We start from the raw sequence: 24,958 nt of genomic DNA on the forward strand, positions 1-24,958 counted from the left end.
AACTAGCATGGTTGCTACATCTGCTTAAATATCCATTCTTCCGGAAGAGATGTGCTGCCCTCTCTGCACACGTGCCTGACAGGGGCGTGGTTAGGCGGTACTTCAGTGGTCTCTGGCTATGACTGGTGAGGCTCCTCGCTCCCGGTACGCCTCCTGGTGACTTGCCAGTAACTTAGGCGGCCAGAGGTCTCGCGGCTGCGTGCATGAGCGGCGCCGTTCCTTGCCTATCGAGCGTAGTTTTCATGCGGGTTGCGGATGGTGCCCCTAGGCACCGTAGCTGTGCTGGCGTAAGCTGTCGCCAGCACATCTGTTGGCAAAGATGTAGCGCAAAGATCGATAGTAGGCTCTGGATCAAGGACGCCTATCAGGAGTGTGGCCAAAGACACACTGACAAGCGACACGCCGCCAACGCTCTCTCGACAGCAAGTATTTAGACCGCCGCCGCTGACCAGAAGGTCTCAGTCACTAAGTCACTGTCACTAACTCACACTCCAATTTGGCGTCTGTCAGAGCACTCGCAGAGCGGGTATAGATTATCGCAGGCTATGACAGTACATAACTTGCAGAATTGTGTGACCGTAGCAAAATTACCGATTTTGTCTGCAAGAGGACTATTACTAGTGAGCTTGTACCACAACACAAGGACTCTATTGAAGATGAGTAGCTTCCTGTTCTTGTAAATAAATATTGTGTTATAGAAAGAGGATACCAGCCACCCATAACAACATCCTCTTCCTTGCTTCTTTGGTACAATACTCTACAATATCAATTTGTTTCTTACGTTAACGACTTAATCTGGTGACCATGTCTTTCTTCAAGTACTGAGAAGCTCACCAGCTACGTAACGTAAACGTAAACACCACGCACTGATTAGTCCTTTGGTCTGTGTCGTCTGGCCGACTGCTGCTGACAAGGCAGTACGAGGAGCGATCAAAGATTGTGTGACATATGATGAACATGTCACCAGTCACTCCAGCCGTTATTGCCTGTGGAAGAATCCTGATGCACCACTACTCATTTATGCAAGCAGCTTCTCATCTGGCTTCGCGAGGCTAAGTAGACTCCTTTACATATCTCCACACCTCCGAAGAAAAACCTCAACAGATACACCGCTATTACATAGTCTAATTGACTTTGACGTGGCTATGAAAACATTCAGTGTAGCACCAACTACCAAGGCGGCGTCTGATAACATCAAGTAAACACACTACGCGCACACTGTGCTTCACGTGCTGCTGGCAAGCCATAGGAAATGACTTATGGAAAATTTTCCATTGTAATTAATGCTGATTTCTAAGAGTGATGAAGAGTGCCAGGAGAGCTACATTGTCTTAAGATCTCTATGCTCTTCTACTGGATCTCCTTCCGCCGCTTTAGACTTCGCCATGTGTTTGGATAGGGCGTAGAGTAAAGTGCCTGCACTGAACAACATCGCCAAGACTGTTGAATTTAAAGTTGGCAGTATTTCTTTCCCTCTCTGACCAATTCAAAAATAAGTAACCATTGTTAGGTCTGGTACAGCCAAGCCTTCATAGATCAGGAAAGTAACAAGACCAAACGCTGCTGGTGCGTTTTGCAGATTTATTACCAAAATACTACCATTTTAACATCAGCATGAGCAGTTGTTGCGGCATTTCCAAGCCCAGTACTATCGGCTGCTGCATGGACCACGAGACCTAGCATTACCGTGATGTTTTTCTCTGCAGATTTTAGACCAATCTAGAGATCTCTACTCCTGGATGAAGACCACTGATACACTGACAGCATGAACACGAATCCCAGCACAAGCGAAACCGTAGTTACTGAATGGATATCTGTAGGGTTTCTTCATGTCGGACGTGTATTCCTCACCTGTCTTCGCTCGTTTTTGCACTATGAGTGGTGCCCGATGAGTCGATAGACCTTACTATTTGCGGAATAATGACAGCTAACGCAGTTACAATAGCAGACCTGCGCCGAGTACGGAATCAATCTCCAGTTTTTCTTCCAACGTCAGCATTATTAGTGGTATTGATCCCGCAATGTAACTACTAACATCAGCAGCCCCAGCAAGGTTAACATAAGCGTTTCGTTGATTCTCGACAAATACTCTTCCCAGCTGACCCTGTACACGATAATCACACGTTATTTGCGAGCAATGACGTTTGGCTGTGGAGCTGGTCACCTGCATCAAATCGGCGGCGATGAATCCACGAGAATCTGTGTCATTGGTAACGTACGTTCGTGCTGCAACTGGTTCAGCGTCGCCCCTTCATCCATACACCTCCCTTCCCACCACTAACCACCCTCCCACTCGTGCTCACATCCACGCTCTGGAGGGTGCGCCAAGTACGGCCGGCCGATGCGCTAACTGCTGCGGCAGCCGCGGCGACATTAAACACGGCCCGGCGCTGTTATGGGGCCCCTGGAGGTTAGGCGCCGTGAGTTACGCGTGAGGGCGGGGCCGAACTCTGCCGCAGTGCGGATCCGCACGTGTGCGGGCCGATTCTGGTACCCAGTCGGTAACAGAGGCGCTTTGCGCTGTACTCTGCACCCTGCAGGTGGCAAGCACCCTTAGCCCTCACTCTGGCGGACCCTGGAAGGTCGTCTCGTTCTTTAATTACATTGTTGGCCTTCACAAGTGCGACACCAAAAAGGGGGTATGTAACAAGCGCCAAATTGATATCAAGTATAGGACATGCCTCAATATGCAAGTGATTGCTGTATCTTCACAACAGCACAAAATAGGTAGAGTAAAGCATCTACAGCCGCTGTGTACGGAAAAATTAAGCTACAGACATATTCATAAATTGCACGAGAGGAGAAATGCTCCTACGGAGCCTCAACAAAGCTAATAGAATCTGAAAAGTGGGTACCCGCTGCTTCATTTTACATTCATCAGCATCTCAAAAACTCTTCCCAAAAGATCTGGCATGTGACCATATGCGAACTTTCTGTGCTATGACAGGAGGAGATGGTGACAGTGGGTAAGAGACGGAAATGTTACACATACAGGAAGATAATAAAAAGTGGTCGAGGTAAGGGACACATTGACAGTGGAACATAGTTAACTGTAACACAACAGTCGGCCGCTGGTGGCCGAGCGGTTCTAGGCGCTTCAGTCTGGAACCGCGCGACCGCTACGGTCGCAGGTTCGAATCCTGCCTCGGGCATGGATGTGTGTGATGTCCTTAGGTTAGTTAGGTTTAAGTAGTTCTACGTTCTAGGGGACTGATGACCTCAGAAGTTAAGTCCCATAGTGCTCAGAGCCATTTTTTGTAACACAACAGCTTCAGTGGTAGAGGAATAAGACAAGTGGATGTGGAAGTGGGTGAGGGCCACTTACAATGAGAGCCATAGTCTATGACAACGGCAACAATTACAAGAGAGAGGTAGTGTCAATGAGAATAGACAGCAGCAGCGGGGAGGAATGAATGAGATAGCAAGTGAGAGTAGGGGAAAGACAGAGACAATTGGGGAGGGGGGGGGGGGAGACAGTAGTAGTAGTACAGCAGAGCAAAGGAGAGTGTGGCTGAGCCTCGCGGGATTAGCCGAGCGGTCTAGGGCGCTAAAGTCATCGACCGTGCTGCTGGTCCCGGCGTAGGTTCGAGTCCTCCCTCGGGCATCGGTGTATGTGTTTGTCCTTAGGATAATTTAGGTTAGGTAGTGTGTAAGCTTAGGGACTGATGACCTTAGCAGTTAAGTCCCATAAGATTTCACACACATTTGAACATTTTGAGACTGTGGCTGAGAGACAAATGGTTCAAATGGCTCTGAGCACTATACGACTGATGACCTCAGGTCATCAGTCGCCTAGAACTTAGAACTAATTAAAACTAACTAACCTAAGGACATCACTCACATCCATGCCCGAGGCAGGATTCGAACCTGCGACCGTAGCGGTCGTTCGGCTCCAGACTGCAGCGCCCAGAACCGCACGGCCACTCCGGCCGGCGCTGAGAGACAGGAGAGAGCGACTGCTACAGAGGCACAAAGAGACAACACAATGAGTTTGGCTGAACGAGTGAGTGAGAGAATGGCCAATCGGGAGTGGATGGGTTGAGAGATTTACCGCGATGGAGTGGTGGGTTTGAGCGTGTTACAGTTAGGTGAGCTTGAGGGAAAGAGTTGTGAGGTTCATGTTAAGAAGAGCACGAATATATTCGCATTTAAAATCTTTTCGGAAAATGATTAAAGGCGATGAGGAAAGTAGATTGAGGCAGTTGGTACCCATTCTTCAGGCACAGTCTTTTAAACACGAGCATACGACTCTTTTGTCCTGCGATAAGAGCATTTTTCTGCTGGTTCTCTTCTTTTCTCTGCTGCAGCAGGACATGTCACTCATATGACAAGACCTTTATGGGTCAATAAAATTTTAATAGTTCACTTACGTGAAATTGAAGTAACGCAAAACTAATTCTACAACTCAGACCGAATTTTTCGTGCACTAAAATTTTGCATATGCTTCAGTACTACAAAAAGGCGTTGCCTGAACTCATCTGGTGATTACAGAGAGACTTAACAGCATATTTATCCGTCCTATGTCACCTTATAAGCTACGTTTTCGCCTCACACCCTGAGAAAATCAGAAAAACATGGTTTTTGGGTACCAAAACCGACCCATGGATTCTAAGTCGACTACGCACAGCAAATGCCTGCTATTTTCACGATATATTCGTAAATCTTATTCTCGATCAACCTTGAAAAATTCCTTAATATATTTACCTGTTCCTAGGTTCAAAGTCCACCTGCCTGCTGTAATGGGACTAGTTATAATGTAGCTAATAAAAGGTTCGATGCCACAAAAAGTTTAGCACTTCGTATATTACCCGATTTACAACGTCTAATGAACAAAAGTTAGAAAGCATGGTTTTTCTTAATTTATATCAGCAAATTAAACTGTATGGTTCACTTATATACCGAATCAACATCACTGACATTCTTTCAGATCATTTAACTAATTAACAGAAAGTACTAATCAGTTAAAAAACCTGATATTGTGAATTTACGTGTTGTCGTAAACTTCAACAAAATTTATAATTTCATTCTCGTGACTGCATTATTACATTCCCATGGAAATGTTAAGAAAAATATCTATGTTGTAGCCAAACCGATAATTTCTAGCTAAATTCATGAATTTCAACTTAGTTAGGAACAGGATTTTTGAACATTTATCAGTCATCTGATGTATTTAACATGACTTGTGCACTTTAGGTATCATGTCAATGGGGAAAAACCAATTACATTAGTTGTCATTTTCTTCATTGACGATTGTCAAACATTCTAATGTAAACACTATTGATTTCCAGTCATTTTGATATTATGAAATTGTCATACAGAACTCTAACTTGAAATTCCGGTTTGACATTTTATACTGTACCTTGATTAATGTCAGGAATAAAACCAATGTGAAATCAAGATGTAATTAATGATTTTACGATAGTTATTGTTCTTGCAACTTCATAACCAAATTTCCATAGAAAACCAAAAGAACAATATTTACGAATGTATTTATTGTCTTTATAACAGAGCTAACAGACTGTTATAAATCATTAGCTTTTCATTATTAATCAGTAAAAGTAATGGATTTTGACAATAAGCCAAAGAACATACATTGTTAAGATAGCGTATATATTGAGCGGTGCAAAGCACTAAAGTCAGTCGAAGTCTCGCCAGTAGAATGATGCAATGTCTGTAACAGTTGCTTTATGAACATCTTTGTAAATGCTTACAAAAAATACATCTGCTGCTAAAAGCATTCATCAGTGTGTCGGATAATATTAATATCCAAGTTTTCATCACGTCCGAAATCCAGGCAAATCAGTAATATACAACCCCTAATGGACTTTATTGGTGAAGGAGAATCGATGGTTTAAAGCTAAGTATTTAACTGCAAAAACTACATCACTCTCGTACTACGATGTATCTCTCGTAATGAGAATTATTTTAGCCAGTGGAGTAACGTTAGAGTGTAATTGTAAAATACGCATGATATATGTGGTGTGAGGCGGAAACGTAGTTTATAAGGTGACACAGGATGGATAAATATGCTGTCAACCCTCTCCGTAACCACCAGAAGAGTTCAGGCAACGCCTAGTTGTAGTACTGAAGCATAAGAAAAATTTTTGTGCACGTAAAATTCGGTCTGAGATGTTGAATTAGTATCGCGTTATTTCAGTCTCACGTAAGTGAACTATCATAATCTTACTGACTCATAAAGTTCTTGTCATGTGGGTGACTTGTCCTGCTGCAGCAGCGAAAAGAAGAGAACCAGAAGAGAAGTGCTCTTATTGCATGACAAAAAAGTCGTATGCTCGTGTTTAAAAGACTGTGACTGAAGAATGGTATCAACTGCCTCATTCTACTTTCCTTATCGCCTTTAATAATTTTCCCAAAATATTTGTCATGCGAAAATATTCGTGCACTTCTTAACATGAACCTCACAACTCGTTCCCACAAGCTTACCTAACTGTAACACGCTCACACCCACCACACCATCGCAGTAAATCGCTCATCTCATCCACTCCCGATTGGCCACTCTCACTCACTCATTCAGCCCAACTAATTGTGATTGTCTCTTTGTGTCTCTGTAGCTGTCCCTGTCTCCTGCCTCTCAGCCACAGTCTCCTTCGTTTTGCTCTACTGGTACTGTCTCCTGCCACTGTTTCCCTTCCCCCCTGCTCTCTCTTACTGTCTCTGTTAAGCCGCATCATATACAGAGTTAAAAGAACCAGATTTTCTCCATTTTCCTAGTCTGCAGGAAGCGCGTAACATTCAAACTTTGACCCTACGCTGTATAATATTTACAGTACGGCTATCATTCTGTTGCATATACAAATGGTTCCTAGCCGAAGGGCTGTGCAAAACACTTGACTCTACCTTACTATCACCAGTGGAACCTGAGGTATGAGCCCCGGCAATAATCTTTTTTATCCGCGGCGTTTTGGAACATATTAGGTAGCGCAGGCTGTCGCATGCTTACCGATTTGAATGTTGGCTATATGCGACGGGATCCTGTTATGCCTGATATGAGAAGTAGAATTGTCTACCAGCTTATTTCGGAACCCGGCAGTTGCAGGATCGAAGTCCATAGAGGCTGTGGTTAATCATTCCTCTACACTGTGACTGGTAGTGGTCTGTATTCCACGAATGTCATCCAAATAAGGAACTGATGGGTTCAGGATATCTGTACTCAACGGCACGCTGAGTCCCAAATGTCCCACGTGACTAGCGCCCGAGTGGGCACACCTACATTAGCTCGGCAGTGCAGGATCGAAAAGTCAGGCTTTGTCAGTGAACTGGTTTGTTTATAGCAAGAAAAGTACCAGCACGGACAGAGCGATTACGTCTGGAGCATCACCAACTGTCAGTATAGCAACCATTGTTGGGGCTTCCTTGGTGCAGTAGCAGAGACAGACTCACCGACAACTGTGCGCTCGATGGCAACACGACGTTTTTCCAGTTTCATTTCTGCGTACAGCATCACGATAAAAATACTGACGAATGTAGATTCAGAGGACACCTAATGTCGTCAGACAGTATTCGTCTCGGCCTTGCGTGCACAGCAACTGGAATGGCGGTAGGAGACGCCACTGTCTCCACAACATGGTCACCTGTGTTTCGTAGAGCCGGTGATTCACATAGCAGCCTTGTTAAAAGCGGTGGCTACGCACTACTTCCGAGGTCTTCGTAACGTTATCTTTCGACAAGACTATTGTATTCGCCTGCTACTCGGTTCCTCCGCACACCTGGCAGGCCGTGTGGGGAGCCGCGCCAGCAGGAGGGCGTGCGTAAACGACTCTCATAAACATCGAGATATTTTCTTGCTATTGACTGGGCTGTTAACCACAGAGCTATACCTCGTCTCCACAGAGTCTGGTGGTACAAACCACGCCGGCAGGCAGCGTACCTTATGCAGCAGAGAGCGCTGTCGGCAGGGCACTATTTTCCTACGCCGGGTCACGTTCTCTCACAGCGTTACGCGGATATCCATCCTACCCCGACTATTTAGGCCACCGCCGGATCTTGCGAAGTCAGTTATGACCTACGCCATAAGTCGATATTACCAGCAGTTCGTCAAGCCGCATTAGCAGTTCAGTTTCAGCACTACACTTGGCAGTACCGGTACTTCAGTCTCGGCACTCCACACCGGCAGACCTGGCCCATCTTACTCCGGCAGCAGCGGACCAGTGGCGTCCCAGCTCTTCAATCCGTCGCCTACCAGGACTCTGTCTTAAGAGAGAGAATTCCGTTGTACGATGTTGTGTGGATACTCATCCAGGGGCATTATAATTGAATTTTGGTTTTGTTAATAAGCATTCTTTTAAAGTGTCTTAAAGTCTCAGTAAGAGGATACTTTGAAGATAACATACGACGGCGTGTTACTCACGTTACGCTGAGAGACCTCGACACAGTATGTGTTCTACTGTTTGTTTTTTTTTTTTTTTTTTTCTATCCCGCCTGGGAGGCGGCGCGTGGGTAGGAACGGAAAAGGTAATAAAAGTCGGTACTGCAAGAACGTGGTTTCCTGGTGCAAAAACAAGGTGATAAACGATTACATAACTTTGTACGTAGGTGCGATGCTGAAGCGAAGTGTCCTGGCTGTCTGCACCTGATCAAATGGGCTGAAGCAGTCGCGGAGCTCGTAGACCTCGACAACGCCGGCTAGAGGGCACTGTCGTCGGTGTCTCTTGTAGTGCCAACATAGCAGAGGGGACCTACGTTGTGGCATCGTAGCTATCGATAGCACACTGTTGACTTGAGCAACACTTTATCTGACTATCGCCCACTCAACGCGTCTGGTCACTAATTGCAAGTAACGGGCGTGCCACTGCTCGATAGCTTCAACGATTGGTTGACATCGCAGGGAGATAAAGGAGGACAGAATGAGGCATCCACATCTGTCTCCACAGTTCTGCATGTTCCATATCAAAAGACTTCATCGTTTAGAAGAGCTGTGCCATAAATTTCTGTTTTGCAAATTCGATTCAGTTCCTCCTGACTATTTATTCGAGCAATCTGTCTAATATTTAGGATTTTTCTGTAGCACCATATTTCAAAATCTTACATGCTCCTCTTTTCTGAACCACGTATCGCTGACTCTTCACTCACGTTAAGACGACGCACCTTGCAAATGCCTTCAGAACATATTTGGTAAAACTTACCTAACAGCACTTGGTTACACCGCCAGCATTAAAAGAGACTGTAAATGCAGCCAAAATACCAAAAAACCATAAAGCTCCAGGGAAATATAGAATAACAGCTCAACTACACAAGAAGGGAAGAGATACAATTGCGAAACTAGTGCACAGACTAGCGACCAACATCCGGAATCAAGAAAGAATTCCGCCTGAGTGGAGAGAAGCGCCCAGAGTACCAGTACATAACTAGAGCGATAAACAAGAACGCAGACACTATAGATACATCTCATTAATTAGCACAGTATACAAAACGTTCTCCAGGGATGACTGGAACCATATTTAAAAGTGCGGTTTATGAAGAATCGATCCAACACAGATCATATATTTGTAGTGAAAAGTAAGAGCTCCTAGCAAGGCTGAGAAGACCCAAGGGATGTCCACCGGCTGCCGTGTCATCCTCTGCCGTGCGGCCTCCTGCGGATGCGGAACGGAGGGGCATCTGGCCGGTACGCCTCTCTCCCAGCCATGTTGCAGACTTGCCAGGCGAAGGAGCCGCAACTGCTGACTCAAGCAGCTCCTCAGCCGGCATCACGAGGCTGAGTGCACTCCGTACCAGTCTTCTCACCAAGGAAAAATCCCTGGCAGTATCGGGAAGTCGAACCCGGATCTTCCACACGGCAGTCATTCACCCTGACAAAACAGCTACTGAGGTGGACTGTACTAAAAGAAACCATATCAAAATACTAGGAACACAACAATAAATGAGTGGCAGTATTGTTTTTTGATTTTAGGGAAGACTGCAATAGCATAAATATAGAAAAGTAGTGGGAGAAAATGCAAAAGTTTGGAATACCAAAGAAGATTACAAATATTGTAAGTTACTCTTCGAGGATGATAAGGGATAGAGAAAATGAGTGGAGATTATTCCACAGATTTTGGCATGAAAACACGAGTTAGGAAATGAGAAGGAATATCACCACTCTTGTTGATTGTAGCAATACAGGAAGCATGGAAGCAACAGGTGAAGCGGAGGGGAGGGGGGGGGGGGATAAACGTAGGAATAAAAATGAATGTTTGAAATAAATGGTTGTAGCTTTGTCATAAGTTGCACTGAGAAGTATCTATTTTTATGTCTTGGTGGTCACCAGTTTCAAATCATCCGTGCTGTAAGTGTGACTAATACAAGCGACAGCCCACGTACAGGAACCGCCCATGCAGTAACCAAAACGGTTTATAGCCGACTTAATAACAACTTTAATTCCTGAAAATCTAACTTGAAAGTACTGGCAAAAAAGCTACTTCAAAAAGCTAAGGAAGCTGGATTAGAGACAAATTACGAGGAAATGTAAGTCATGAGGGCAGAAAAAAATTACAAGACAAAAATTCGGGATACCACAGAGACTGACTACCATGTGTTTGAAGAAGCACAAGAGATTAAATGTGTGAAGGTCACAGTGAACAACGGAAATGATGAGAAACAAGAAATAGAAGCGATGATAAAAGCGGCGGCCAGAACATCGTATTCACTCAGAAAACTGCTATTGTCCAAAATTTTGTCAGGAGAATCAAAATAAAGATATGTAAAACCGTAATCATACCAGTATTACTATATGGATCAGAAAGATGGCGAATAGATAAGTATAAAGAGAGAAAGATAAAGGTTTTCGAAAATAAAATCCTGCGGAAGATATTTGGACCACTTTATGAGGAAGGTTAATGGCGGTGTAGAAAAAAAATACTGAACCATATATTGTTGCGGAAGCCAAGATGAGGATGCTGAGATGGGCCGGTCACGTCTATACAAGAGCAAAGGGGTAAAGGTTGAGATAAATGTTGGAGAACAAACGGAAAGAGCGAAGACCTTCAGGCAGAACAAAAATAGGATGGTGAGGCTAGATAGCCAAGGATCTTCAGTTACTTGGAGGAAGGCAATAAGATGCCAAGACAGAAATCTGTTGCTTGACTAGGCCAAAAAGCGACTGCGGTTGGTGGGCACAGGAGTGAAAGAGTAAATAAGACTTAAATTTTCATTCAGTGTCAATAAGCTTCTTTTCTTCAAAAATAAATCTCTTCTAATTCCCATCTTGCATTTTATACCCCCTCTGCTTCTCTTTTTCGGAATTTTTTTTCTTGTTGTCGACAGTCCGTCTTTTATATCCTCTCTACTTTGGCCATCCACAGCAATTTTGGTGCTCAAATAGCAAAATGCGTCGAGTACTTTTAGTGTCTTATTTCCTTTTCCAATTCCCTCAGCATCGCCTGCTTTAATTCGACAATATTCCATTGCCCTGCGTTTACTTTTGTTAATGTCCGTCTCATTATCTCTTTTCAAGAAATTATCGTTCAATTGCTGTCCTTAATCCTTTGCCGTCTCTTGAGAGAATTACAATGTCATCGGCAAGCTTCAAAGCTTTATTTCTCCTCCCTAAATACGCTTTTCAAATTTTTCCTTAGTTCCCTTTACCGCTTACTCTATTTAAAAACTGACTAACATCAGAATTACGCTATAATATGTCTCACTTCACTCTCACCTACTGCTTTCCTTTCATTTCCTTCAGCCATTACGACTAGAGTCTGTTCTCTATGCAAGTTGTAGATTACCTTTCGCTCCTTGTATGTCATCCCCATTACTTCCAGATTTTCAAAGGGTATATTTCAGTCAACATTGTTAAAAGGTTTCTCCTCTTTTCATTGTAATTTAAATGGAGTGCGTGCTATGATTTGTTGTATTGATTTTTTTGTATAAAGGTGAATGTCAACCTCGTAAAATGTTGTTTCGGCAGATGTGAGATGTATATCGGAGATCTTATACTGGGCGGGAAATCATTTGAATAAGTAACGAAAAATTTCAAATAAATAACAGGTAAAGTGGTATAGTCGATTCTATCACTCAGATCAGTCTTGTCAATTCTATTTGGTTGGTGCATGAGTTCCCAGCGTTCTTCCATAAATTTAATTAACACAGCAGGTGCACATAACAAAGACTTTAGCAGTCGAGAATATATCCTCCTTCACTATTTACAACAGTCTGCCAACGCTTGGATAACTTTTCTATTCTACGACCGTAGAAATCACGTGGTTTTGAGGCGATGAACTCGTCGAGCCACGTTCGGAGCGAATTTTCATCCAGAAAGGAAATTCCTTGAAGGTTGTTCGAAGAGAGCGGGAAAGGTGAATATCTGAGGGCGCAAGATCAGGTGAATGACTTCTCAACTCAACTCCAGCACAGTGTTTTTTGTCAGTCTAGCAGAATGTGGGCGGTAGCATCACTTCACGCAGTCTTCTTGGTCGTTGTTCTTGGATTGTGTCTACAAGACATCTCAGTTGTTGACAACAAATGACAGCAATGATTGGCTCTGAGCACTATGGAACTTAAATTCTGAGGTCATCAGTCCCCTAGAACTTAGAACTACGTAAACCTAACTAACCTAAGGACATCACACACATCCATGCCCGAGGCAGGATTCGAACCTGCGACCGTAGCCAGCAACGATTTTTACACGTCGAGAAACAATTCGTAGTACGCCACACTGTCACTGTTCCACCGGATGCAAAAGATATTATCTTTTGTGGAAGCGCGGAGGTGCCTGTACGAGGCTTTGCTCCTTTGTGCTCAACCATTATTTTTTTTCCTTATGTTAGCGTAGAGACACCAATTCTCGTCAGCAGTAACAATACGACTCTATTGATGACGAACAAGCAAAGATGCACATATGGTCACCCACCGATTTTTGTGATTTATTTGGCTTGGAGCATGCAGTACTCATACACCCGAATTTATAGTCTTCCAATTGCATGCGGATAATGCACGATGGTGTAATGATCCCATTTCATTGTAGTTGTAAGTTCTCGAGTACACTGACATGGATCATTTGGGTTAATGTGTTTAAACGATCTTCATGAAACCTCGAAGGTGTTCCTGAAAATGGAAAGTCACTAAACTCGAAGCGACCCTCCTTAAAACGAAAGAAATATTTTATTGTCGTGCTCTGTCCAGTAGCATTATCCCCATACATGGTGCAAATGGTTCTGGCTGCCTCCACTGCTATTGACTTCTAACAGAAGAATATGTCGGAAATGTTCCGATTCTCCACTTGGCACTTCATTTACTGGCGTACATAGCTCCACTCACTAGCTCCAGATGACAAAATGATCACTTGTAAACTCAGGGAGTAGCATTGAACTACTTTATTGGCGCTTACATATGATTTTGTACGCTTTTAAGGGCTTATTTTACTCTCTTCACACCAAATACTCGTTTTGTTTTGTTTTAGGTACACCCATTTTAAGCTATTTGAAAAATGCTTATAGTGGGTTTTAATTTTGTCAGTGACGTGACGGACGGCTGTAGATTTCAAGAAAAGCGTTAAATAATGTTGTACACACAATTACATAATTACCTAATGTGCAAGTTTATTCTAGTCCATGTAACAGCATTCACTGAGCTTGTGTAGAAAGGAAAATTGTAAAATTCTTCCTTTATAATCACTGTTTAAATCACCTGATGATGCGCCTAATCTGGCGTGCAGCTGGTCGTGGTTTTAATAAAATTTCTACAGCCACAGTGGTGTTTGTTACCTCCAAATAAAAAAATAAAAATACAAATAAAAATTGAGAAGCTATAAATAAACCAATAGCAACAGGAATACCAACACACGAAACAGAAACCTCGTGAACTTATGAGTCAAAGTAATGACACTTGTTCACTATGCTACAATTGAAGATTCCATACTAATGGGCACAACCACTTTCTTGTTCTTTCCAAAATTCTCTGCGACTGACAGATGTACAGCGCATCTGAGGCTGCTGCTGTACATGAAAGTAAGCTGTCAGAGTGTCTATTGTTCTTGCTGAAGTGCAGCTCCACGTTGTTCGCATGCCTGCGAGTTGTTAGCAGGCTAGCAAGAGGAGCTTTTTTGCGCATACCAACTTCCGCACGCGGTTTCATTCACTCCAAAACGAGTTCCGCTGTAAGAAACCGCAATGGCAATTAGAGCATGAATTAAACCTGCCCGCAACTGAATTTCTGCGCATACCATGTGGCTTATTTACAGCGCAGACCTCGCGCTGTGGAGCGAATACGCATTTTGAAGTAGTAGCATGGGACCGCGCTTGAAAAATGAAAAGTATTGTAGCCCATTCAGGTGCGTTTCCTGTGGCTTTGCCTGTGGTTCGCATTTTAACGGAAGATTCCGTCCACCAAAAACCACCACATAGTTAGTATAGGTTCTCGTTAGAATTTATGAAGGGTCTTTCCGTAAGACCGTACAAAAATTTTACAGGCCGTAGAGGATGCTCTACTGAACAATTAGAGGCAGGGAAGTTGAGAAGCCAGCTTGAAGAGATAATAGAAATAAAATCATATTGGTGCGTAGTTTTTTATTTATATTAGTTACAGTTAACTGCAAATACAATCATTGACACAATTAACATATCATTTGTATCGTATCTTACAAAATATGCTGAAATTGACGGCCATCAACCTCAATGTTCAATGCAAGTATGACATCGGCGAAAAAGTTTCTGGCGCACCCTCACAAATATCCTTGGTGTGTTTCGAATCAGCCGGCCGCTGTAGCCGAGCGGTTCTAGGCGCTTCAGTCCGGAACCGCGCTGCTTCTACGGTCGCAGGTTCGAATCCTGCCTCGAAAATGGATGTGTGTGATGTCCTTAGGTTAGTTAGGTTTAAGTACTTCTAAGTCTAGGGGACTGATGAACTCAGATGTTAAGTCTCATAGTTCTTAGAGCCATTTTTGTTTCGAATCACATCACAGGCAGCTACAATTCTGGCAACTAATTCCATCTTCGTATCCACTGGGGTCCCATACATGAGTGACTTTAGATATCCCCATTGTAAATAAATAAGGGGATTCAAGTCAGATGACCTCGTAGGCCATGGAATATGACCTCCCCTTCCAATACAGTGACCAGGAAATACAGCACTGAGATGGATGCGGCTATCCACAATGCAGTGAGGCGGTGCACCGTCATGTGGTATCCACATCCTCTCACGAACAGCCAAGGGTACGTTCCCCAACAACACAGGCAGAAGTTCTTGTCCTGCCAGATAGAACATACCGCCCAATGAGATTGTCACCTAAAATCGCGGCCCAGATATTTACAGCGAAACGCACTTGACGGTATTACTCTACTAGAGTGAGGGTTTTCCTCATCCCAAATATGGCTATTCCTACTGTTCGGAAAACAATCAAGATCTAATTAGGTATCGTCAGTAAATAACAAGATTTGGAGGAAATCTGGTCGATCAATTTACTGTCGTAGCAACCACTGACACAATGCGACTCTTGGTGGAAACTCAGTCACAAGTATTGCATGGACTCGTTGTAGGTGATATGGATGTAATTGTTGTTCGTGGAGGAATCAACACAGGCTAGTGTGTGCAGCGCCCATTGCGCGTGCAGTACGACGAGTACTTGTACTGAGGTCCGCTGCTACACCTTCCAGCATCGGGTGCGTCAGTCGTCCTCATGTTGCCAGGTCCCTCGTTTCTTCTTTCCAACGAACCAACCTCCCACATTCATCGATTGAGAGATGCAAGAGCATTGCAATGTACTTCTCCATACACAAGGTGGATGTCATTGAGTTCTGCGCAACTGTGCCGGTACTGATCCACTGCATTGTACTGTACGTCTCTGAATAACACTGAGTAATGAATGGGTATGTCATTGATTCATAGCACGTTCTGTCATGGAACGATGTAAATATCATACAACAGAGCCACCTTACAGAGAAGTAAAGTAAACAACATGACTTCCTACTAATCAGGCTCATCCTCCTTGTTTCCTTGCAGGAAACAAGGATTGTACATGTAAATAAACAGCGCAGTCCGTGTAAACTTGTACACATGTTACTTGTAAATAAGCTGAAAACACTGTAATGCTAGACAAAGCAGCAGACAAATTTACTTCTTTGTCTTCTTAAGCTGGCTTCTACTACCCCAGGTTCCTTACCTCAAATTGTTCAGTGGAGCACTCTCTATGTCTTACATTTTTGCATGCTTTTACGGAAACTCCATGTATGTGCCATGTTTCAGCGACGGAAAACTTGGCAGGTTGAAAGTCTGGTCCCACCGTGTTTGGTAATCCGCAGTTTACACACATCAACCTTCAGAACTGCTATCGTGATGAACCAAAATACTAATGCCGCCTGATTAATCACGAATTAGCCCAAATTTGGAAAGCAACACAGCAGCGATTCATTGTGTAATGAATTCAGCAAGTCATTGGTAGGTTCCCAGAGTTATGTGCCAGCATATGTCTATGTACAATTCAAGGAGTTCCCGTAGATTACGAGCCGATGGTTCGTGGGTTGTTGAACTATCACCCGATGGCGTCCCAGATCTGGTTCAGATCAGGGATTTTTCGTGGCCAGACGTCAATATGATTTCACTATGTTGTTTCTCAAACTACTGCAGTACGATTTTAACATTGGTACACTGACAGGTCGACGCCGTCGCAGGAGGCATGAAGTATGAAGGTAAGCAGATGGGCTACAGAAATGTTCACATAGTTCTCATAGGTCATTGGCCCTACAGTTTGTGCCACAGGTGGCGCGGAAGCCAAGACAATGCCAGTAACACTTGTTATAAAATCGTCAAAAAAATCGTTAAACATCGACCAGAGATCCAGAGACGAAAGGCAACAAGCAGTATGTCAATATTAGCATCCCTCTTCAAGTAGAAATTCAGGTTGTCTGTTTTGTTTACATTATTCATTAGTTTATTGCTTATTGCCGACTATAAGCTTACTTGCCTTTGAGGGTTCCATTAGCTTTCTCCACTAAGGATTGTAGAGTTTTAGCCGGCCAGGGTGGCCGAGCGGTTCTAGGCGCTGCAGTCTGGAACCGCGCGACCGCTACGGTCGCAGGTTCGAATTCTGCCTCGGGTATGGATGCATGTGGTGTCCTTAGGTTAGTTAGGTTTAAGTAGTTCTAAGTTCTAGGGGACTGATGACCTCAGAAGTTAGGTCCCATAGTGCTCAGAGCCATTTGAACCATTTTGTACAGTTCTATCTGTCATTACAGTATTGCTCTCATTGGAAAAGTACATTTCTCCTCATTCCCAATACGGCCTGCAAAGTGTTTCAAGAACAATAAGAGTCCTAAATGCTATCCTGAGGAACTCCACTGGATGTGAAACATGTCTTCACTCAAAGACGCATCACACAGTATAGCCTTCGTAGCATCCATGTTAGTTCACGTGATATGAAAATTAAAATTTTAGATTTATATAATGTACATCTTTGGATTAGGAATAGTTAGAGAAGGGGTAAGTAGGTGAGCTACTGTATGTGTGATGACACCTAGATATCACTGATTGTTCGAAACAGCTAATTCAACTCCCTTCTCCCTCTCTCTCTCTCTCTCTCTCTCTGTCTCTCTCTGTCTGTCTCCTGTCGGAACTCCTTATCAGGGAGCCGCAAAAGATTTGAGCGCTTACGTCAGTGGTTGAGTACCACAAAGTACGTGCACTGGGTGATTATAATTAAACTGCAGTTACTCACAGAGGTTCAGTGTGGGCTGTGATTATCGTATGTCAGCGAAACTTGGTAAGTATTCTAATGCGTTAATGAGAAAAAGATTTATGCTGGAAAACGTAATGCCAGTTTTTGCAAACAGGTGAAAATCTGGCGCTGTGAATGCAAGAGAGACTTGTAGAAATGTTTCCGTAAGTAATGGATTAGGAACGCGAGGTGGGCAGAAAAGTCAAAAAATTGAGAGAGTCATGGCGTTGATATTATTATGAACCACCACTTGCACAATTTTTTCAATATGAACACTGGAGTCGCCAATGAGATACTGTACAGCGCCAGATTTGCACCTTATGGCCAGAATTTGAGCAAATTTTTTTTCCAGTTTAAACAGTTTCCACACTGAAGCATTAGCATATTTGCCAAGTCTCGGTGCCATATGATAATTTCGGACGACAGTGGACCTGCGAGAGCAGCTGAACTTTAATTATAATCACTCCGTAAGTGGTAACGTCTGTACTGTATTAAATAAGGTAAAATATGGAAAACTTTTTAATGCTACGTCAGACTTATTATTTATGAAAATAACCATAATCATATTTCTTTATTTTGGTGTTTCAGATTATTATTAAGTTGCGTTATTAATATTTTTTCCAAAGACGAAGACACGTATCTATCCTTTTTAAAAGCGGACGTTAACTTACAATGTAGGTGTTGCTTGTGAGCGATTAAAATTTCCACGTTTTATAATGACTGTACTATATCGTGGCTCAGTCAAGTGTTTCAGTTACGAACCTTGCAACGTTCGGTCTGTTACAGCAAAATAGTTACCATTATATATTCAGAACTGACTCAAATCATTTCACAAGCTTCATTATTTCATATTTACTTCTACTACATCTTCTTTCTATTAACAGGCTTTATAACCGCATGTAATTTTTCGTTACTGTTTTGTATAATTCCGCTGTAATTCCCCATTTCCTCCTAAGCCACAGCGTGCCTTCGGACTACGGTTGGGATTACCCTGTCTGAAACGTCTTACCTGCTTCGATTAATTGCTGGGATCGGAGAACCGCTAATAACGCAATTTGTCTGCGCGGATATGTGGAGGGTTCGCTAATTCTGCGGATTAGAAATTGCTGCGGTTCTCCGAAACCGTGACAGGCCTCTGATCCTATTTCCTGCGCTCTTGTTATCTGCCCCTTTTGCTTTATACCAATAACATTCTGCACACAACAGGAGGTTCAACAGGTAAAAATATGTCGTTGTAGCAAATAGTGAACATGTTTCGGTGAGGCGACAACAACATCAGTTATTACATTACATTTGGGATGAAATGTGTAACTTTTTCACCTCAAAGTCAGTCAGTTATAGTTTGCACAATAAATCGTACTGATGTAGAACGAGCCAATTTACATTCACATCGCAAACTACTCTGTAAATATGGTTACATGCTGAACATTTATAAATATTTTAATACACCCCTATGAGTTAGTAATTCCTGTACACCTGCTTTTACACATTACAGTAATAGGAATTCTTATACGGAATAGATGGAGTTGTCAAAGACAAACTTTGGCAGTTTGTTTTCAAATTTTACTTTGCCGTTTGTCAAATATTTTATATCACTGAATTACTTATAAAAATTTTTAGTTGCAGCGAAATATTTTCTTTATATTCCTTTTTGTGCTAAAGACAACTTTGATGTGGAGTAACGAATATCATTTTTTCTTCTGGTATTGTAGCATTGTGATTACATACATCATTATTCCTTTTGAATTGTGATGGGTTATTTACAACTCACTTCATGAGCGATTAAATATGCTGTGAAGCAGCAGTCAGAATGCCCAACTCCTTAAACAGACGTCTACAAATGATCGAGGGTGAGCACATAAAAAAAGGTTTGCATCACCTCGGTTCCGAGATTTCCGGAACCTATACAGAAAATTGGGATAGAGATCAACATAAACATCATTTCCGCCCTTCTTATTGCTCATGTTGTACCAACAAACAGCGACACCTTCAGAGGTGGTGGTCCAGATTGCTGTACACACCGGTACCTCTAATACCCAGTAGCACGTCCTCTTGCCTTGATGCATGGCTGTATTCGTCGTGGCACACTATCCGCAAGTTCATCAAGGCACTGATCGTCCAAATTGTTCCACTCCTCAACGGAGATTCGGCGTGGATCCCTCAGAGTGGTTGGTGGGTCGCGTCGTCCATAAACAGCGCTTTTCAATCCATCCCAGGCATGACCGACAGGGCTCGTGTCTGGAGAACATATTGGCCACTCTAGTCGAGCGATATCCTTATCCTGAAGGAAGTCATTCACAAGATGTACGCGATGGGGGCGCGAACTGTCGTCCATGAAAACGAATGCGCCCGCGCGGGGTAGCCGTGCGGTCTTGGGTGCCTTGCCACGGTTCGTGCGTCTACCCCGTCGGAGGTTTGAGTCCTGCCTCGGGCATGGATGTGAGTGTTGTCCTTAGAGTAAGTTAGTTTGAGTTGGATAAAGTAGTATGTAAGCCTAGGGACCGATGACCTTAGCAGTTTGGTCCCATAGGAACTTACCACAAATTTCCAAATTTCCAAGATGAATGCCTCGCCAGTATGATGCCGATATGGTTGCACTATCGGTCGGAGGATGGCATTCATGTATCGTACATCCGTTCGGCGCATTCCATGACCACCAGCGGCTTACATCGGTCCCACATAATGCCACCCCAAAACAGCAGGAAATCTCCACCTTGCTGCTTTCGCTAGACAATGTGTCTAAGGCGTTCAACCCGACCGGGTTGCCTCCAAACAAGTCTCCGACGATTGCATGGTTGAAGGCATATGCGACTCTCATCGGCGAACAGAACGTGATGCCAATCCTGAGCGGTCCATTCGGTATGTTACTGGGCTCACGTGCACCGCGCTGCATGGTGTCGTGGTTGCAAAGATGGACCTCGTCATGGACGTTAGGAGTGAAATTGCGCATCATGCAGCCTATTTCGCACAGTCTGAGTCGTAACACGTCGTCTTGTGGCTGCACGAAAAGCATTATTCAACATGGTGGCATTGCTGTCAGGGTTCCTGCGAGCCATAATCCGTAGATAGTGGTCATCCACTGCAGTAGTAGCTCTTGGGCGGCCGGAGCGAGGCATGTCATCGACAGTTCCTGTCTCTCTCTATCTCCTCCATGTCCGAACAACATCGCTTTGGTTCACTCCGAAACGCATGGACTATTCCCTAGACCAGAGGCCTTCCTGGAGCAAAGTAAGGATGTGGACGCTATCGAATCGTTGTATTGACCGTCTAGGCATGGTTGAACTACAGACAACACGAGCCGCGTACCTCCTTTCTTCCTTCCTGGTGCAATGACTGGAACTTACTGCTGGCGGACCCCTCCATGTAGTAGTCGCCGCTCATCCATGGTTGTTTTCATCTTTGTGCGGATTTAGTGACATCTCTGAACAGTGAAAGGGACTGTGTATGTGATACAAAATCCACATACAACGTCTATCTTTCCGAGTTTCGGGAACCAGGGTGATGCATAACTTTTTGATGCGTGTATTATTCTTATAGTTACTTTTTGACCAATGAAGGCTTCCTTCCTTAAGGTTGAGTTACCCACGAATATTTTTGGATATGACATTACTGAATGAAAATACATAAAATATGTTAACTTACGTATATGTTTCTCCTCAAGATTTTCAATGATTATAAGTGTAAATGCGGCTGAACTAAGCTTGTTTACGAGTTTTAAAATATGCTTCTTCTAGTTTATATTCTGATTAATATGAAGCATGTTGTTGAGGTCTTCAGTCCAGGCTTGTTTTCTGCAGCTCTCCATGCTTCTTCATTTCCGGGTAAGTACTGCAACCTACATCCTTCTGAATCTGCTTTGCGTATTCATCCCTTGGTGTCTCTCTCTACAATTTTTACCCCCCGCGCTTCCTTCCAATACCAAACTGGTGATCCCTTGATGCCTCAGAACGTATCCCACCAATCGATCCCTTCTTCTAGTCAAGTTGTGCCACAAATTCCTCTTCTCCTCAATTCTATTCAGTACCTCCCCATTAGTTACGTGATATACCCATATAATCTTCAGCATTCTTCTGGAGCACGACATTTCGAAAACTTCTATTCTTTTCATGTCTAAACTATTTGTCGTCCATATTTTACTTCCATACATGGCTACACTCCATACAAATACTTTCAGACAAGACTTCCTGACACTTAAATCTCTACTCGACGTTAGCAAATTTCTCTTTTTCAGACACACAAAAGAGTTTTAAAGTTTCGCCCTATTTATTATTTCCTCATCCTGTGTCAACTTATCATTGGTATAGTACGGCGCGATGTGCAGAACTGAATATTTTGTGTCTTCTTAACATTGGGGTGAGACCATTCGCAGAAAACCAGCCAGTAATACTCTTAGAAACATTTTTTATCACTTCTCTTTCTGTATGTACGCCTGCAATGATTACAGTATTCGTGTCATCTGCAGAAGGCACTAATTCTGCTTGTTGTATATTAGTGTGTGTGTGTATTTGAGGTTTACCGGCGCTAAACAGCGGGGTCATCAGCGCCCAAACGCATAAAAACAGGAACACATGCAGTGAAGGACTAAGACGAACAGCGAACAAGGGGAACAGCTAAAAGACACAGACCTGACGCAGTTCCAAATCCTCACATACAGAGGCAAAACAAGAGGAGAAGGAGTGCACTAAAAAAGGAAAGGAAACACAAGGAAGGGAAGACAGAAACCAAAGGGAAACAAGGAGGTATTCGTGACTGGCGGACCTCGTACCTAAAATCTGGATGAGCCAGTCATCCAGCAGCACATTAAAACCCTCTCCCTAAAATCCGAGGCAACAAATTGGACAGGACACAAAACCGTAAAACCTTAACCACAGACGTTGCGTCATAAACTATCTACTTGGAGCACGAAGCCTACTGACCTGTTGTATATTAGACGGAAGATCGTTTATATATGCTCTGAGACAAAAAAGGCGAATCACGAAGGAGCCATCCGAATCGGACGGAAATCCGTAGATGTGATGTACATGTACAGAGAAAGCAATGATTACATTTTCAGGAAATCTGGATGATTTAATGAAGAGAAAGAGCTTCACAAACTGAGCCACTTCTGCCTCTTACGCCGGCAGCTATTCTGCTTGGAAATGATTGATAGGGTTGTTGGACTTCCTCCTTAGGGATAGCACGTCAAATTCCGACCAACTAGCGTGTTAGATCGTCAAAATGCTGAGCTGGTTCGAGAGTCTCGTCAATAATGCTCCTAACGATTAACGATTTCAGTTGTGAAGAGATCCAGCGAACTTCCTGGCCAAAGTGCGGTTTGGCAAGCTCGAAGACAAGCAGTAAAAGCTCTCGGCGTATGAGGGCGGAATTACCTTATTGAAACACGAGTATAAGCCAAAGATGGCTTGTCATGCAGAGTAACAAAACAGGGCGTAGAATATCGTCAACGCATCGCTGTGCTGTAAGGGTGCCGAGGATGGTCCCCAGAGGGGTCCTGCAACGACATGATGCAGCACCCCAGACCACCACTCCTGATATCTGGCCAAATAGTGGGTGACAGTCATGTTGGCACCACAGATTGTTTGGGAAGTCTCTAGACTCAAGACTCATCCTCGCTTGTCGTCGGGGCTCGTTAAGAAACAGGACTCATTACCGTAGGAACTTCTGGCCCGCATCTCGTGGTCGTGCGGTAGCGTTCTCGCTTCCCACGCCCGGGTTCCCTTCGATTCCCGGCGGGGTCAGGGATTTTCTCTGCCTCGTGATGGCTGGGTGTTGTGTGCTGTCCTTAGGTTAGTTAGGTTTAAGTAGTTCTAAGTTCTAGGGGACTGATGACCGTAGCTGTTAAGTCCCATAGTGCTCAGAGCCATTTGAATCATTTTTCGTAGGAACTTCTGCTAGAGTAAATAAAATTCGAGACCGAATGTGTCCGACATCACTGCAAACTTGCTCGTTGGTGAACAGAGTTCAGTGGTGAAATGATTATTTAATCAAGATTCTAAGCTGTCGACAGGCATTGATATACATCAATGGGGACAGTTAAAAATGTATGCCCCGACCGGGTCTCGAACCCAGGATCTCCTACTTACTCGGTAGACGCTCTATCCATCCGAGCCACGGCTGGCAAAGAGCATAGTGCGACTGCCGGGATTTATCCCTTGCACGCTCTCCTTGAGACCCACATTCCCAACTTAATATCCACACTCTACATTCGTAGTGCCCCTGCCCATTTCACTCATTACTCGCTGCAGACGATCTTACAGAGTCCCGTAAGAGTTCGGGCAATGCGTGTGCATCTAGCACAGAAGAAGCGGGTCAATGGCCGGTTAGACTTAACTATATGAAGATGGCATCTGTTCTTTCGGACATATCCGAAAGAACAGAAGCCGGCCGAAGTGGCCGTGCGGTTAAAGGCGCTGCAGCCTGGAACCGCAAGACCGCTACGGTCGCAGGTTCGAATCCTGCCTCGGGCATGGATGTTTGTGATGTCCTTAGGTTAGTTAGCTTTAACTAGTTCTAAGTTCTAGGGGACTAATGACCTCAGCAGTTGAGTCCCATAGTGATCAAAGCCATTTGAAAGAACAGATACCATCTTCATGTGAGGTCAGTGGTAGTCAGCGCAAGGAGTGCCGTGAGCTCATTCCCCTTCCTACGAGCCGCATATTAATAGTCCTCGTGGACACTGAAACACGTACGTCGGATCGATGACGGTGAACAATCCAGTGTTCTGACTGCCTCTACAAGAATCGCTCGGCCCTTACATTCTGTCGTCTCTCTAGGTCGACAGACTCCTTCTTGGTGCTGCGTTCGGCCATGGTTCAGTCATTTCTGTCAACATCGTCGAATAATGGCATCACTCATATTGCAGTGTCGAGCGTTTCGGCAATTAAAACAACCGGCTACTATCCAAGCTGCACGTCCTCTCTCAAAGGCTGACATCTACGTATATAGTTCACGCACCTGTATAGATGCGAATGATACGGTCTTAACAAGAATGTTAGTTAATGAGAGGGCACAATCAATAGTTCCTAATGGAAGGGCTGGGTAACAGCTTGAACATCGTTTATTTCTTTAAAATAATATGTTCACAAATGTATTACTACAATACAGCAAACCAGAACATTACAAATTTTCATAAGTTCCTCTCTGTTGAGTAGAAATGTTTGCTAACTAAAGGAGTTATTTTTTTTCTTTCCCTATTAAAATAATGGAACATTAGAAAAGATTATCCCTCAATGAGAATCAAAATTTACAGTAAGTTCCAAAAGTATTATAAGAAGCCGTTTACTAATTTCAGGCATTAAATCTTTTCTTACTAAAACA

The 24,958-nt window shown here is 43.6% G+C and overlaps 1 pseudogene; it reads right to left on the reverse strand.

Moving 5' to 3' along the window:
• Nucleotides 1-1,321: 1,321 nt before the first annotated feature.
• LOC124709051 overlaps nt 1,322-24,958 on the reverse strand; it is a 120,711-nt pseudogene continuing 97,074 nt past the window's right edge.

This window comes from Schistocerca piceifrons, chromosome 7 (genome assembly GCF_021461385.2).
Source record: "Schistocerca piceifrons isolate TAMUIC-IGC-003096 chromosome 7, iqSchPice1.1, whole genome shotgun sequence".
Taxonomy (NCBI): Eukaryota; Metazoa; Arthropoda; class Insecta; order Orthoptera; family Acrididae; genus Schistocerca; species Schistocerca piceifrons.